Below are 16,414 nucleotides of genomic sequence, written 5' to 3'. Positions count from 1 at the left end.
TAATCAGAATAATTAAATAACCTGGGAGGTAGGGGCTCTGGAATAAAAACTGTCCTAATTAAGAGTACTAAGAAAACCAATGAAATTATCTTCCGTAAAACTCACGTACCCTGTACTAAAATAATTTTTATTTATCCAGACTTTAGACAAAGAACCTTGGAAAAAATTGTAGTTTAATCCCAAAGGTGATGGCCATTAGGCTCACTTAGGCTCTTCTTAAAACACAAATTCCTGATTCTGTTCCAAATAACCAGCAACAGAATTCCTAGGATCTGGCCCAAGCAAGTATCTCCCTAAAAGCTCCCCAGGTAATTCTGATAGTGGCCAGGTCTGGAAACACTGTGCTACAGAACACAGAACCTTGGCACAGTAGGCAGGACCTAATGACTGAATGAAGGGATACATCAAAACACTAAAGGGTGATTCTTCTGGGGTCTAAAAAGTTAATCTCCTTTTCTAGAAAAATGAATTGAGACTGTGTTTGAACACAGTCTTTTGGAGAGGTCAGCCAAAACAATCGTCAGAATATAGTTACATCCATTAACGACTACGCACAGCACATACCAACACAATGAGTAAAACAGCTCCCTATGTTTCCCACCAGATCCACCCTATGAAATATCACACTGAACTTATATGGTACCCGGCTTACATGTAATGTTATCTAAGAGTTGACAGACTGAATGCAATGGAAAATGAGTAAGTCTAGAGATATGTAAAGGTGACACATTTGTAATACCTACCTATTTCACTTTAACTTTGAAGACTACTTAGCAACAGATGGTCAAGTCAGTTTTGAAACCATAAAAAAAAATTAAAAAGCTAGTCACATCATTTAAATATATACAACAATCAGATTTGTGACTCTGGCAATCATCAACTGATTTTATGATAATTATACCACGGGATGCCACTGCTTAGTAGAAATACTTTTATTACCATCTAAATGGTAATGCTTACAATAGTCATAGCCATTTTGCTGCAAAAGCACAATTATAATCAAACATTTCCTTTGCAGACCTACTTCTCTGAAGTGTGGTATTATTTATCTTGATCCTTCCCCTCTGAATAATCTCCTCTTAACAAATGGTCCAGGAATCAGCGATTCATCTCTTCAAATATTTGCTTGCATTCAATCAGAATACAGCCCAGTGACATTAAGAACACTTTTCTCTGAAAATAAGACTTCAGAACTACACTGCCAAGGAAGGAGAGGCTGGTTAAATGAATGACCATAGGAAGAACCAAACTCTGGGCATGAAATTGCTGCTGCTGTCATCTTCACCTCATTCCAAAATAGTGTTACAGGATGCAACACTTTCTACAGTTCACTCTCCACCCCCGAAAGCTACATCATCTAGCATGAACGATAATAATATATAACACACTAGAAATTTTAATCATTTTCCCCCCTTAGAAAATGTTTGCAATTTTTTCCTAAGACATTGGATGTATCACAAATGATAGCTTCTAGTGTCATGTTAATTATGTCCCTCCAACATGTTATTGTGAAAAATTTCAAACATATAGCACAGCTGAATTTTATAGTGAACACCCGTACACCTACCACCTAGACTCTACCATGTACATATTACTATACTTGTTTTATCCCATTTCTTTTTCTTTCTTTTTTTTTTTTTTTTTTTGTCTTTTTGTCTTTTTAGGGCCGCACTCACAGCAGAGGTTCCCAGGCTTGGGGTTAAATTGGAGCTGCTGACGCCGGCCTACGCCACAGCAACACCAGATCTGAGCCTCATCTGCAACCTACACCACAGTTCACAGCAATGCCGGATCCTTAACCCACTGAGCAAGGCCAGGGATCGAACCTACCACCTCATGGTTCCTAGTCAGATTCATTTCCGCTGTGCCACAACAGGAACTCCACTTTATCGCATTTCTACACATCTCTATCTGTCATCAACCCACTTCTTTTGGATGTATTTCATCAGTATACATCCTAATAATGACTCCCCTAAATAATTCAGCATGCATATCACCAACTGGACTTCGAAGACTTCTGAGGTTGAATTTATACATAATAAAAAATACAAGTCTTAAGCATGTATTTGCTAAACTTTGTCTAGTGCTAACACCTGTATAAATCTAACCCTACCAAGATAGGGAACCTTACCCAGAAATACATTTGCTTTTAAAATACTTTGTAGGACACCCCAAAGACCACAATTTTCTTGTGTTTAAATGGGGAAAACTTGAGAAGTTCCTGTCATGGCTCAGCAGTAATGAATCTGACTAGTATTTATGAGGATGCAGGTTTGATCCCTGGCCTTGCTAAGTGGGTTAAGGATCCAGTGTTGCCGTGAGCTGTGGCATGGGATGTAGCTGCAGCTCAGATCCTGAGTTGCTGTGGCTGTGGCTTAGGGCAGCGGCTACAGCTTCTATTGGACCCCTAGCCTGGGGCCCTAAAAAGAAAAAAAAGAAAAAGAAAAAAGGGGGGAAAAAAAGACTATATTTGCCAGTTGAAACAAAAACTATCTAAAGACATTTTCTTTTAACAAGATCATTTTTGTCTCTAGACTCTAAAAGTATCTGACATTCAGGGGGAAGAGAAGGGGAAGACTGTGAAATATTTGGTTGGAATTTCACTTTTCCCCCCAAAAGAAAGGCAGCTCTGATAAGATTTTCACATATCACCCAGGTGTCCAAAACCATCTCTCTGCAGTGGGACTGGGCACTTGAAGTTTAAGTCGCAGAAGGTATTCTTATTCCCTGGATCATAATCTTCAAGTTGTCTGGGAAAAGCACTGGATCACTGACACTCCTCTTATGCACTGAGGTTGGGTTAAGAAAATACATCTTTGAGAGAAAAGTAGATCGTTTTTCTGTATGAATTGTTAGAGGAGTATCTAGAAAAAGCTTCCTCTAAAATGCTGAAATCTTTTAAACCTATGAGCAGTGTGTCTGCGGTCAGGTAAGATGTGCAGCAGAACAAATTACAGAATATAATCCTGACCTGAAACTGTACAAAGGAGAAAAGACAAATCCTTCCACCATTCGAAAAATACATTAAAAAAATAAAATTTAGGGTTAGGATAGAGTGAGGAATTTCCAGAAGAAAGTAAGAGTTTTTTAAAAAAGAGAGAAATGAATAATCCTTGCCAAAGGTTGAAAAATCTGCCTTGGACCCAAAAAGGAAGAACTGAGGTAAGTGCTAATGATGGCTGCAGCACAGAGGGGAAAATGCAGCACTCCACACTATTTGGGATTTTCACCCCTAGGAGACCAAATAACAGGAAATCACACAGATGTGTCATTCAAACACATACCCAATTCACAAATCTGAAGGAAAAGGATTTTGCTGCTATAGAAAGCTCTTTGCTATTACGAAAAGCAAACAGAATGTGTAAACAGCACGAATAGCAACATTTTCCTTAATGAGATCTACTTAAAATGGTGTCTGAAAACACTTAATTCACACTCAACTGGATACTACTAGAACCTAACAGGTAGTCAATAAATACTTTAAGTAAATTTAAACACGAAAAAAAGAAAATAATTTAAGTGAATTTATTCTAAAATTCATAAAAATAGAAAACAGCACTTTGAAAAGCTGAGACATTACCTAATAAATATGAATCCAATGCTCATATGCCAGGCACTAAGCAAAGATGAAAAAAACTCCCCCCCCCCCCATGCTCTTGTTAAAGGGATGAAGGACAGTGACAGACTACACGGAGTGCCCAACCCATAGCACAGTACGTGCCATAGGAGTCTACGCATAAAACATCAGGTCCACTAGAAGGTCTCTCCCTCCATCATTTTTCCAATGGAAAAAGAACTTAGTAACATTTCAAGTATCTCTGTACGAGCAAGCTTTTAGGTGACTATACATATCAGCATTAACAAAAGAAGAAGTAAGATTTATATGTGCATTGCAACATATTCATGACATAAATGCTAAGCCAAAATATTGTTGGTACCAGCATCCCTGACCACACAGTGAAAGGTTAACTGAAAGCTCATAAATTAAATTGACAAAGATCAAGCTAACAGTAATTCTAATGAAAAATAAATTAAAAAGAGAAGCTCAATGAAAAACCAAGATCAACTGAGACAATACTTATGATGCATCCCAAATAAGCACCTTGCTGAATACTGTAGGAATCCCCATTGTGCATATGACATGTAAGAAGCTTTGCACTGGTGCCAAGTTTCCCACAACAGAATTTCCTGGGGGGAAAAGACATTAGAGACATCAGTAAACTCTAATGTTGTGCTAGTTTTGGTTTATGAATACCGTGTCTTAGTAATTCTTAATAATTCACTTGGTAGGTTATTAATAAGCAGCTTTCAGGCATAGGAAAGTATGAACAACTATGAAGTAATAAGAATTGAAAAAAGGAGCTGCACTTTCAACAAGGAGGGCAGGGTAGGAGCCATACTTTGAGGATCATTGCATTAAAGAAGCTCAGAAGAGGAAATTTAATTCTCCAGCAGGTAGAAGGCATAAGGGAAAAACTAACACTGAAACATTAAACTGATGTAATAATAAACTAGCTGAGTAAGGTATTTCAAAACCTACTTGATGTGTACAGGACCCATGAAATTATGCTTGGAAACTACAGTAAGAAAGCTACATGCAGGGTTCGTTCCTTCAACTCAAGGAGTGCATCAATCCTTTGCTATCTCAACACATTCTCAGTCTTCAAAAGCTTAGAAAGGGAGAAAGGGGAGAATTCTCTAGGAGCTCAGCACTATTTAGGGGATAACTTCACCTCATTTTGCCTTCTATATATCAGAGATATCTACAGTTAAACATGCTTTTACATAGTCAACCTGCAAGCATTCCCTTTTGGAATGGATATTGAAAGTAAAATATAACAAATACGTACTTTCCCCCTAATTATAAAGGTTGGCAAGAAAACTTTCAAAAGCAGACTTACTGAGTAGATAAACCAAAGGGAATATATTTACTCTGCATTCCTAAAAGTTGTGAAAGTCTCCTTCTCAAGGTTGGGGCCCCTCGTGGTATTCACTACTTCATGATGATTCAGTTTTTCAATTTTCTAATTTGAATAGTAAGAAAAAACTATCCAAATTCATTGGTAAATACCTTGAAAATGCCCAGATATCTGAAGAGAGGCTAAACAGTTTACTACCTCCCCAAAAAGCCCTTTTGAAATAGATTACTGGTTCCACTGTAGTTCCTGTTTGTGACGCCTAATGACTTTTCACTTACTTTTGCAACCCTATGACTGTCACATCTTATTTTATAAGAATTCCATCACAAAACAGAAAAGTTCCAATTTAAAGTAGTGTAATAATGATTGCCATCCTCAAGAATTCCTAATAATTTCTCAAACTATAGATATACTAGATTGTCCAAGAAGAGTTGTATTTTAAAGAATGCAAAGTGACTTCTCATTTCATTATAACACATTACTTCACTTTAGGAAAAGCATAGGCAATTCTTGATCGATTGAATTAAGCTCATGAGTTGAAACAGACTGTATTACATGCACTTCAGGAACACACTTCAGGATTCTTCTTTTTTTTTCTTTTTGGTTATTCTCTGGCCAGAACATATTTCAGAGTTGTTGTTTTTCCCAACTCACTAAAGAATAACATACTACTACAGAAAATGCTAAGTTTTTATTTCCCTTTAATTCTTGGCCCATTAACACAGTGAAGTTAGTTTGCTGACAAAGAAGAAAAAGTCCACATAGAATATGCTGGAACATTTCCTATAATCAGTAACATAAAAATACTCATGGAGTATAGAAATAATGAAGGGTTTGTGAAAACAGCAAAAACAGGACACAGATGTAAGCAATAGGTCTGGACAACATGCATCCTGGGAAGCAGAAAGCTCACAAAATCACCACAGTGATTAAAAAAAAAAGGCTTATGGAATATAAGATTAGAAAAACAGGAAATGCAAGTCAGTTTTTTGTTTAAAAAAAAAAAAACAAAAAAAAAACTCCCAAATCACAAATTACTCAATATTTGTTAAACCAGCTCTAACAAATGCCACTAACTGAACATTAGGAAAATGTCATACATGGGCACAAGTATCTTATAACCTCCTAGAGGGAGCTACAAAGCAAGATGTCATCCCAGGAAATGCAAACTATATATGGAGAAGGGTAGAAAGAACCACTGTGGACAAGAAATGTAAAAGCAATTGCTAACGTGTAGTCTGGGGCTACTATGGGAAGGCATAATATTCACAGAAAAGAAAAGGAGGTCTCAGTTGCAAAATCACCACTGAGGGAGGAAACATGATATTCACTACCTGTAGACATCCAATGGCCATAGGTATACATATATGGAAAAAGGGGAGGTAGTTTACAATATTGAGATCAAATTACCTGGAGGAAAATTTCAGCTGTCAGGGAAAAAAAAAAAAAAAAAATTCCTGGAGGAAAAGATTATGTCTCCTGCCGGTACCATCAGAAGTTTAAATTAGAACTATGGCAGTAAATGTGGAAATCCCTCCACCCCCATCTAAGCAAGGGCTGAAACCATGGGTTTAGTTTATATGACCTAAAAAGCTGTAAACCTTAAAGCTCTCAGTACAACATGGCTCCCAATACTCCATAGGTGACCAGCAACTGTATTAATGCTAATCCCTTCATCTACATACTGCTTTACAGTTTAGAAAGTGCCTTCACTTTCATTCCTCAACAGCAACCCCTTTGATGGTAGAATCACAGTACTTTCACACAGCTTGTAGTCTGTAAAGTACTTTCACACACTGTGTTATTGTACAGAAGAGACCAAGGAGGTTAAGGAGGAGGAGATGGTAGGTAAGGGGCCTGGACAACCGTGGGACTCTATTCAGTCAATTCAATAGACACTTCTAACCTTTAAAAGTTCAAAGTACAACACTCTAGGGGGAGCAGCCTCATTCAGACAACTATACAGGATAGCACTGAAGAGTCTCAGTGGACCATTTCTGCCTCGATCTCCGTCCCCAAAAACAGGGAAACAGGTAACAGGTCGGAACAAAAGCCTGATCTAGAGTCACGCAGGGAGTGTTGGTGGGACGGACTTGCCCCACTGCACCTGCACTGTACACCCAGAAGTGGCTGAATCCTCTGTTTGGGAGGAAAATCCTTGCCATTCCCGCTTCCCTCTCACTATTCCCCACCCGGGCGTTCCTATGGCTGGTGGTCCTTTCTCCCTGGAACGGCGAGGCAGTCCCCTCTCCCCAGGCCCTTACCCATTTTCCACATCAGGCCTCCGAGGTAGGAGAACCCGTTAGCCCTGGCTCCCAACACCTAACCTCTCTCTGAGGCGACTCTTGAGCCTAAGGCACGTTTAAGTCGCCGGGGGATGATCTGTCTCCCACTCGTGCCGCCCGAACCTCAAACTCCACAAAAAGAAACCCTCCCAAAGCGTTCTCCCATCTACCCCTGGGCACCACAAGAGAAGCACCCCTAAATATCAGGAGCCTACCAGGAGCTACCTGCCTCTCACCTGGATCCCTTTCGCCGCGGCCTCCTCAGAAGGGCGACCCCCAACAACCTCCTCCGGTCGAGAACCCCCTAAAGGGGGAACACCCTCTTCCAGGAACCTCTCCTGGCGCCTTCAGCACGGGCGTCTCTGGAGAACCTCCGGGCTGTTTTCTGGGCTCTGCCCAACGCCACCCACCTCCCAGGCCCCTTCCCGGAGCCTCCTCCGACCCAAGTCTGGTCTCGCCGCCGCACTCAGGCGGCTGTTCTCCCTCACGGACGTCCCCAGCCCTAGGGCTCCCCCCCGCTCCGCGTCCCCAGGGGCTTCCCGGAGCAGCGCGTCTGGGCTGCGGCACTGACTTTCTCCAGCTCCTGGGCCCACCCGAGGGAGGGGGCGGCGGCGGCAGGGCTACTCCTTTGTGACAGGTCCGAGAGAGCGGTAAAGATGGACGCGAGGCCACCGCGCTGCCATTACGTACTGGGCCCACCCCCGCTTCGTACCGCCCGGGCCCTCCCTCAGTCCCCCAGGAAACGCCCCTTCCTCGGTGGCAACCCCTCTTCTTAACAGCCAATCATCTTTCAGAGGTGGCATCACGTGCCGTCACGGCCCGGCCCTCCCCTCCGGCGAGAGCTGGCCAATCCCCTTGCTGAGGTGTGAATGGCCCAATCAAATCTTTCCCGCTAGCATTCCAGGCACCGGATTTCCAGCTGTCTCCTGGGGAGGAGGAGAGGGGCGGATTGGGTTACGCCGCCGGAAGCGGGGCGGAACTTTGTTGTGGCGGTGAGGAACAGGAAGCCCTGAAGGGTCAGAAGAAATATAAAAGCAGAGGCTGTTTTCTTTCGGTTTTTTTCTTTTTCTTTCTCGTAAAGAGCGAGCGGCCTTTGTGGTGGCGGTTTGGGGTGGGCGCCGCCGAGGTGAGGGGGTCTCGCCTCCCGCACGCTGGTAGGTGAGTGCGGCCTGGGCCCTGGCCGGGTAGGAGACCTGGGCTCCAGTCTCCTTGTTGAGGAGATGGGGGGCTGCCTCTGCTGTGAGGTCTAGAGCCAGGCCTGTTCTCAATCTGTACACTCGCCCAGTGTTCTGAGTCACTGGGGCCCGGGACTTGCGGGGCCCAGGCTGAGGGAAGCCGAGGGAGTCCGGCGGGAACGCCTCCAGGTGCTGTGGGGGAGGATCCCTACCCTTTCAAGCGGTCCTGGGACTTTTGGGCCTCTTCCCGGCTCCCCTCTACCTTTTCTACCAAGTGGGGCCACCCCGGTTCCAAGTGAGGAGCCGGCTCTACCCCCGAGGTCTTGGAAAGGCTCCAGCCTTCTCGGGAGATGTGGAGGTGCCTAGTTGAAAATGATTGAATCACAGAATCAGTGTAGGATGGGAAACGTTAATTATGTACCATGTACCATTCGCTGTGCTCAGTGCCTTTTCTTCTAATAGAAAACAAACAGGTGTGCTCGTTTTGCGGAAAATTTAGGAAACTAAGACCGAGCGTTGAAGTGACTCATTTGAGAGTTGCTGGTCCATGTGAAAGTCAGCACGCACGGCGGGAAAGAGGGAGACCTATTTGTCCGTAGCACTGGTTCTTAAACTCGTAGAAAAACAAGAGGTCTGTATCCCTAAAATACAGATTCTCAACTCCACCTCAGATTGACTGACTCAAGTTTGAGTGGGACCTAGGAAGCCAGGGGCGGGTCTGGTGGTCAGAATCCCCAGTGACTTCTTGGGTACTACCTGTTAGGTAAGATTTGTTGATAATTCAGCTGTGTGACTAATTGATGTGTTAACAAGGACCTCATTAAATGGTTTGAAGGGCACTGCTTCAGAAAATCTTGAGAAGAACTAGTGTGTAGACTCCTTTTTGATTCAAGAAATTAAACTGAGACAAAGGTAGCTTTTATAGCCTTTCAAATAGAGTTTGAGATTAACAGTTTGTAAGGGTCCGAAGGTAGAGGCTGCCCAATTATCTTTCTCACCTGAGGTCTTGGCGCCTTAACTCCCTGGGGAAATCCTTTCTGGCTGTATCAAAGTAAGAATTATGTCAGGAGTTCCCGTCGTGGCGCAGTTGTTAACGAATCCGACTAGGAACCATGAGGTTGCGGGTTCGGTCCCTGCCCTTGCTCAGGGGGTTAACGATCCAGCGTTGCCGTGAGCTGTGGTGTAGGTTGCAGGTGCGGCTCGGATCCCGCGTTGCTGTGGCTCTGGTGTAGGCCGGTGGCTACAGCTCCGATTAGACTCCTAGCCTGGGAACCTCCATATGCCGCGGGAGCGGCCCAAAGAAATAGCAAAAAGACAAAAAAAAAAAAAAAAAAGAATTATGTCAAATAGCAGTATTCCCCTTTACGTTATAAGAATTTTTGATGTTTTGGTTAGAATTAAGTTGCTGCTTCAGAAATTGAATACCGTATATCTGATAAATGAAGTAATTTAAATGCATGATTCAGCCATAGACTCCTTCACAGTTTAATTTTGTCTTTGCGGCAGCTAAATTAAGCAATTTCAGTGTGCTCACTGTGGATCATCTTTTAAACATGCTTTGTCTTCATTCTCAAATATGATCAGTTTCACTCTTTACTGTAGGATATATTTAACAGATTATTCTGTCTTTGATTTTTTGCATTTTCATCTTGAGGAATGTAACTGTGGATTTGTTTCTTTCAGTTTGGTGTTTCATTAGTTTGTGGATTAGTGTCTTTCTTTAGCTCTGTAAAATTCTCATTTTATATTCATATATTGCTTCTGCTGTGTGTCTTCTCTACTGCTCTAATATAGACATTTTCACTCTCTTTTTTATGCCCCTTATTCTTTATTTTTCTATGCCACATCCTGGATAATTCTTTATTAATTCTTTTATAGGTTATTTTTAATCTCTTATTAAACTCATCCATTGCAATCTCTCTCTCTCTCTTTTTTTTTTTTGTCTTTCTGCCATTTCTTGGGCTGCTCCCTCGGCATATGGAGGTTCCCAGGCTAGAGGTCGAATCGGAGCTGTAGCCACCAGCCTACGCCAGAGCCACAGCAACGCAGGATCCAAACCGCATCTGCAACCTACACCACAGCTCACGGCAACACCGGATGGTTAATCCACTGAGCAAGTGCAGGGATCGAACCCGCAGCCTCATGGTTCCTAGTCGGATTCATTAACCACTGCGCCACGATGGGAACTCCTCTCTTTTTTTTTTTTTCTTTGTCAGCTTCACCCATGGCATACAGTTCCTGCACCAGGGATCATATCTGAGCCACATTTGTGATCTGTGTCTCAGCTGTAGCAATGCTGGATCCTTAACCCACTGTGCCACAGCAGAAACTCCCCAACCATTGCAATCTTAAATTCAGTATTTGTATGATTTTGTTACTGAGTTCTACTTTTCAAATGTGCCATGCCACTGTCTTACAGTGGTTTTTTGTTTTGTTTTGTTTTGTTTTTTAATTTTGAGGCTTGGTTTTTATTTCTTTAAACATGGTGAACATAGTTGTTTTATAATCTATATGTGTTAATTCCATTGTCTGAATTTCCTTTAGGCTTGTTTCTGTTGCCCATTATTCCTGCTTTTTTTCTCACCATTTCACCTTAACCTTGGTGGTATAGTTCTTCAGGCTACCATATTAAGATGGAAAAGGAGGTGGTTATCTGACTCCACACACCCTGCTTGGGTGTCTTGTTTTGACTTTTGTTTTAGTTGCCTCACAACGTCACCAAAACAGCTTTTTCCTGATCTTAAAGATCAGAGAGATTCTCAGGATGAAAACCAGTTTGAATATTTGGCTTAATTTCTGGTTTTCACCTTGTCTTGGATTTTGGCCAAATTCTTTATGATCTTGTTACCTTTTCTGTTTAAGAATTATTTAAAAAAATTTTTTGCAGTTTTATTTATCATAGAGGCTAGGGGATTGATCTCAATTACCTAGTCTGCTATTTCTGGAAATAAAAGCCCCCTTTGATTTTAGACTGTGAAATTTATGATTTCAGGCAGTCTTGAGATAAAGATTGTTTTTCATCATATACCTAAAATTTCCACCACTTTTCACTGTGTGGTGTCACAGATGCTATCAAAACTGTTTCCCTAGTGCTTTTTTCTAGTCTTCCTTTTCTGAACTCCTTAGTGCTTAACTTCTGTTCTGTTAGAGCATTTAACCTCATTCTACATTTCCTTAAATTGCTCATGTACCATCCTTAGCTCTTTTAGTCTTTTAACAAGTTTCTCACTTGCTGAAAAGTAGTGCTAGTTTATTACCAAGCACTGTGCCTTGCATGTAATAGGTTCCCTATAAAGATAGAGTTCAAAAATACAACTGAATGAGCTGGTGGGCCCTTGTATGTTTGGTGTAATGCAAAGCTTTTTAAAAAAATTTGGTCTTACCTTAAGCCTAGAGGGTAGGGTGGAAGGGAATATGATTTATTTTGGGTGAGGTTCCAGAGTCAGCCCAGATGGCAAAATAATGTATGATCAAAGCTACCTGTGAAAATCTTTTAGGGAGGCACCATGTTGGATGTAGGTATACCAGCAAGCACAATCTTAACATGGCCAGGTTTTCCTTCAGCTTTGAAACAAAAGATGCTGTTTTTCTTTGAGCCCAGATGAAATAGTGAGTTTGCATTTAGGAATCACAATGTGTAAAAAATAACGACTAATATTAGACTCATACATTGTGAGGGCAGTATTGATACTCTGAGAGGTACACATGAATTGGACAGCTGAGGATCAGCTAAGGAAACTAATATTTAAGTTCTCTCTTTTTTTTTCCCAGTGGATGAATGCAAGGTAAATGCACATATGATGAGACGCTGTTCTCGTGCTAAAGAAAGATAAATGTCTATTTAGCTTTTAAAAAAAACCAAAAACTTTTAATTGCATGTGTTTTTTAGATACCTAGACAATCAGAAGTTTACTTCAAATTGCTCTTTATAGTAAATATTCTAAATATGAATTACATTGATAATGTTGTGTCCTTATTTTTAGATTCTTTTGCCCTGTTCTGCTAGAGGAGTAGGTTAAATAAGCCTCAGTGTTAAGGTAGTGACAGAAGATTACCTTGTCTAGTGATAAGTGCTAACAGAGTGCTTTCTGTTGGTAGATGTCACTGTCTGAAGTTTTATACTCTAGGGAAAGTTGGCTTGATCTAAGTTACTGTAGCTTGGTAGAAGTGCCTTTTGGCCAGAAAGCAGTCTTTATTTGGAATATATTTGAATTTGTCAGATGGCAAATTCCTCCTATTTGTGGTCCTGCATTTTGAAATCCCATGTGACTTGAACATCAGGATAAAAATGTTAGAGGAGCAGTGCATAAGTATATTTAATGACAAAAAGAAAGTGGATTAGCCTTTTGTTTTTGCTCCCCAAAGGGAAGCTTTAGAACTCCATGAAACTGATCTTATCCTGCCTGGTGTATTTTTATACAGGGTCTATCTAATGTTGGAATTTGGAGGGTATGGTGGCCAGTGATGTAAAGACTTAAGTAATCTGCCATCGTAAAATTCCATTCCACAGGAAACCAGATATCATTAATTTGTATCATGGCATGACTTAAATGGTGTAATTTTTTTTCGGTTCAGCAATGATAATGATTTGGGGAGCAGCAGTGTAAATTTTGTTTCTTAAAATTTGTATAGCATGCTGTATATGAGCCCATTCTGTCCAACCTGGAAATTATATACTGTAGTCTCCAAACACAGTAGTGCAGTGATCACCATTTACTTCAGCTTGAGATATTAGAACTTTGTTTCTTTGGATGTCAAGCAAATTCAAAAACTATGCTGCTGTTGTCATGCCTGCAGCATGTGAAAGGTCCCAATCCAGGGATCAAGCTGGTACCACAGCAGTGACCTGAGCCACAGCAGTTACAGTGCCTGATCCTTAACTCATTGTACCACCAGGGAACTCCGAAAACTTTTTTTAAAAATTTCTGTTAGTTTGACATTTTTAAGTTGAGACAAAGTGACTTTGGTATGGCTTTGGTTTTCTATGAATTCTCCATTTGAAGCAATTAAATAATCCTTTTTAAAATAATGTAATGTTAAGTTTGACAGTTAAACTTGAGTCAACATGGGAAGGGGGTAAAGCTGTGTGAGTAAAGGAAAGTTGATAGCATTTATTCTTTCTAAAATGAAACACAAAGAAAAAGAGAGGAAAAGAGACTTGTGGAAATTTAGTTAGGCTATAGGAATTAGAAATAAACACTTTAATTTCTGGTTTCTCTGTCTACTTCCAGAAGAAGGTAAGTAAGTTGGAGGCACTCATCACCTTCCTATTGCAGAATAAACAGTCAGTGAATATTGGACTCTTCAGAGAAGAGTGCTTTGTGTGGGAGATATTTTATTGCTTAGTATAAGAGAGCATTTTTTTTTTTTTTTTTGTCTTTTGTCTTTTTTGCTGTTGTTGTTGTTGTTGCTATTTCTTGGGCCGCTCCCGCGGCATATGGAGGTTCCCAGGCTAGGGGTTGAATCGGAGCTGTAGCCACCAGCCTACGCCAGAGGCACAGCAACGCGGGATCCGAGCAACGTCTGCAACCTACACCACAGCTCACGGCAACGCCGGATCGTTAACCCACTGAGCAAGGGCAGGGACCGAACCCGCAACCTCATGGTTCCTAGTCGGATTCGTTAACCACTGCGCCACGACGGGAACTCCTAAGAGAGCATGTTTAAAGTCAGTTGAAATTAAAGTAGCCAAAGTTCTTCTTGGAGAAAATATCAGTTATCTAATAGAGTAATGGGATGTAGTCTTTGATCCTGTGTTTCCTATTGCACAAATTGTATAGTGTTTGAATAGGACTCCCTATGGGATGTAGACACTTCAGTGGATCCTTTTTTAATATCTACCATTTTCTATAGTTTACATTGGACTATGTATATATATATATATGTACATATATATATATATTTTTTTTTTTTTTTGGTCTTTTTGTCTTTTCTAGGGCAGCACTCACGGCATATGGAGGTTCCCAGGCTAGGGGTCTAATCTGAGCTGTAGCCGCCGGCCTATGCCAGAGCCACAGCAACACCAGATCCTCAACCCACTGAGTGAGGCCAGGGATCGAACCTGCAACCTCATGGTTCCTAGTCAGATTCGTTAACCACTGTGCCACGACAGGAACTCCTACACTGGACAATATTTAAGAATATCCATGTGAGGAGTTCCCGTCGTGGCGCAGTGGTTAATGAATCCGACTAGGAACCATGAGGTTGCGGGTTCGGTCCCTGCCCTTGCTCAGTGGGTTAACGATCCGGCATTGCCATGAGCTGTGGTATAGGTTGCAGACGCGGCTTGGATCCCGCGTTGCTGTGGCTCTGGCGTAGGCCGGTGGCTACAGCTCCGATTCAACCCCTAGCCTGGGAACCTCCATATGCCGCGAGAGCGGCCCAAGAAATGGCAAAAAGACAAAAAAAAAAAAAAAAAAGAATATTCATGTGAGAGCATTCTTCTCTGCTTAAATTCTCAAATCCTCTTCATGATTGGTTTATTCAATAAGTAGTATATATTTAATACATGCCAGACACTGTGCTGTTAAGACTGTGGATACAAAGAGCTGTTGGAATAGTCAGAAAGGATAAAACACAATGGATGAGTGCTATAGTCGAGTTATAAATAGCTGGAGTGGGGCTGGAAGAGGAACAAGGAGACTAATGGAATGCCCTTGCAGTAGTTTATGCAAGTTAAGCCCCTGAAAAGGAGAGATTAGAAAGGAAAGGACTCTTAAAGGAGAGGATGGATTAAAAAGAGGTCATTATGAGGTAGAAACAACAGAACTTGATAACTGCTAGGATGTAAGTGAATAAGGAAAAAGGATTCTAGGTATATCTTCAGGTGTTCATCCTAGGAAACTATATTGATCCATATTTGTTCTTTTCATTTCTGCCTCTCACCTGTACTGTTCACTTTGGTAATTCATTACATACGCTATTACCTGGTGTTAACTAATACAAGAGTACTGACTATTAAAGTTTACTTTCTTTATGCACCCCCATAGAATTTGGCATAGTGCTGGATACAATTCAGCATCCAGCACAGTGTTGAGTTTATTTAAATCAAATTGCTAATTAAAACAAAATACATAGTCAAGGGGAAATATAGAATTACCAAGTATATATACGTGTAAGTCTTTCCTAATTTCTCTTAATTTGATGTACTTCCTTTGCACTTGAGATGTCATGGTCATTTATGTGACTTGATTTGTTTTTTTCTTTACTCCTTGAGTGCAGGCAGTGTTTCTCTTACTCCTGCAACCAGACTTAGCATAGTGCTTTGGTAATGGCAAACTTTTTGAAGCATTTTAAAGCAGGTGCCAAACACTGTGCCAAATATGTGACATGAATTATCTTGTGTATCCTCAAAGAATCTTTATGTTGTGGAATACTATCTTTTTTTAAATTGCTCAGTAGCTACATATGGCTAGTTGCTATTGTGTTGGGCAGCAAAGGCTAAGAACACTCCACAGGAACTGCTTGAGGTGGTTATATGCGAAATCCAATGAGCAGTTTGTGTGTGTGTGTGTGTGTGTGTGTGTGTGTGTGTGTGTGTGTGTGTGTGAGTGTGTGTGTGTGTGTGTTTTGCCTTTTTAGGGCCATAAGGAGGTTCCCAGGCTAGGGGTCTAATCTGAGCTGTAGCCGCCAGCCTATGCCAGAGCCACAGCAACGCCAGATCTGAGCTGTGTCTGCGACCTACACCACAGCTCACAGCAACGCCAGATCCTCAACCCACTGAGTGAGGCCAGGGATCGAACCCCCAATCTCATCGTTCCTAGTCAGATTCGTTTCTGCTGCGCCACGACAGGAACTCCTGTGGAATACTACCTTAATCCCCATTGGAGAATGTGATCTTTGAATTAGGAACCTAAGGCTCAGAGGAGTTAAGTGACTTGCATAGGATCATATAACTTAGCGGTGGTGGAACCAAGGTCTCTTGTTTTCAGAGTCTGTAGTCTTTATCATTACCTGTGCTCCCTCTTATAAGGAGACAGCTACGGAAGGTATTTGTTATTATTGGTTGAATTAGATTAGGTTGTAGTGAAAGGTG

General features: G+C 41.4%; 2 protein-coding genes across 7 annotated transcripts in view; one reads left to right on the top strand and one right to left on the bottom strand.

Annotated features, from left to right (window-relative positions):
* RSPRY1 (ring finger and SPRY domain containing 1) overlaps positions 1-7,892 on the bottom strand; it is a 49,911-nt gene extending 42,019 nt beyond the window's left edge. For 2 of the 4 annotated variants that reach the window (XR_014805619.1, XM_021093906.2), the window contains exon 1: positions 7,441-7,892. The gene's annotated coding sequence lies outside the window, so the exon portion shown is untranslated. The remainder of the gene's footprint in view (positions 1-7,440) is intronic. The other 2 variants (XM_084959817.1, XM_021093907.2) reach the window with 1 other exon arrangement.
* A 284-nt stretch (positions 7,893-8,176) lies between these two features.
* Positions 8,177-16,414, top strand: part of PSME3IP1 (proteasome activator subunit 3 interacting protein 1) — a 56,714-nt gene continuing 48,476 nt past the window's right edge. For 2 of the 3 annotated variants that reach the window (XM_084959856.1, XM_084959857.1), the window contains exon 1: positions 8,177-8,362. The gene's annotated coding sequence lies outside the window, so the exon portion shown is untranslated. Of the gene's footprint in view, positions 8,363-8,841; positions 9,011-16,414 lie in introns of those variants that run through there. The other variant, XM_084959858.1, reaches the window with a different exon arrangement.

Source organism: Sus scrofa, chromosome 6, assembly GCF_054392235.1.
Source record: "Sus scrofa isolate SSC_HxYL_T2T_F1_AM1 chromosome 6, Sscrofa_HxYL_maternal_Yorkshire_Landrace_v2.0, whole genome shotgun sequence".
NCBI classification, from domain to species: domain Eukaryota; kingdom Metazoa; phylum Chordata; class Mammalia; order Artiodactyla; family Suidae; genus Sus; species Sus scrofa.
The sequence above is the reverse complement of the archived record's forward strand: the minus strand, read 5'-3'. Positions and strand labels throughout refer to the sequence as shown.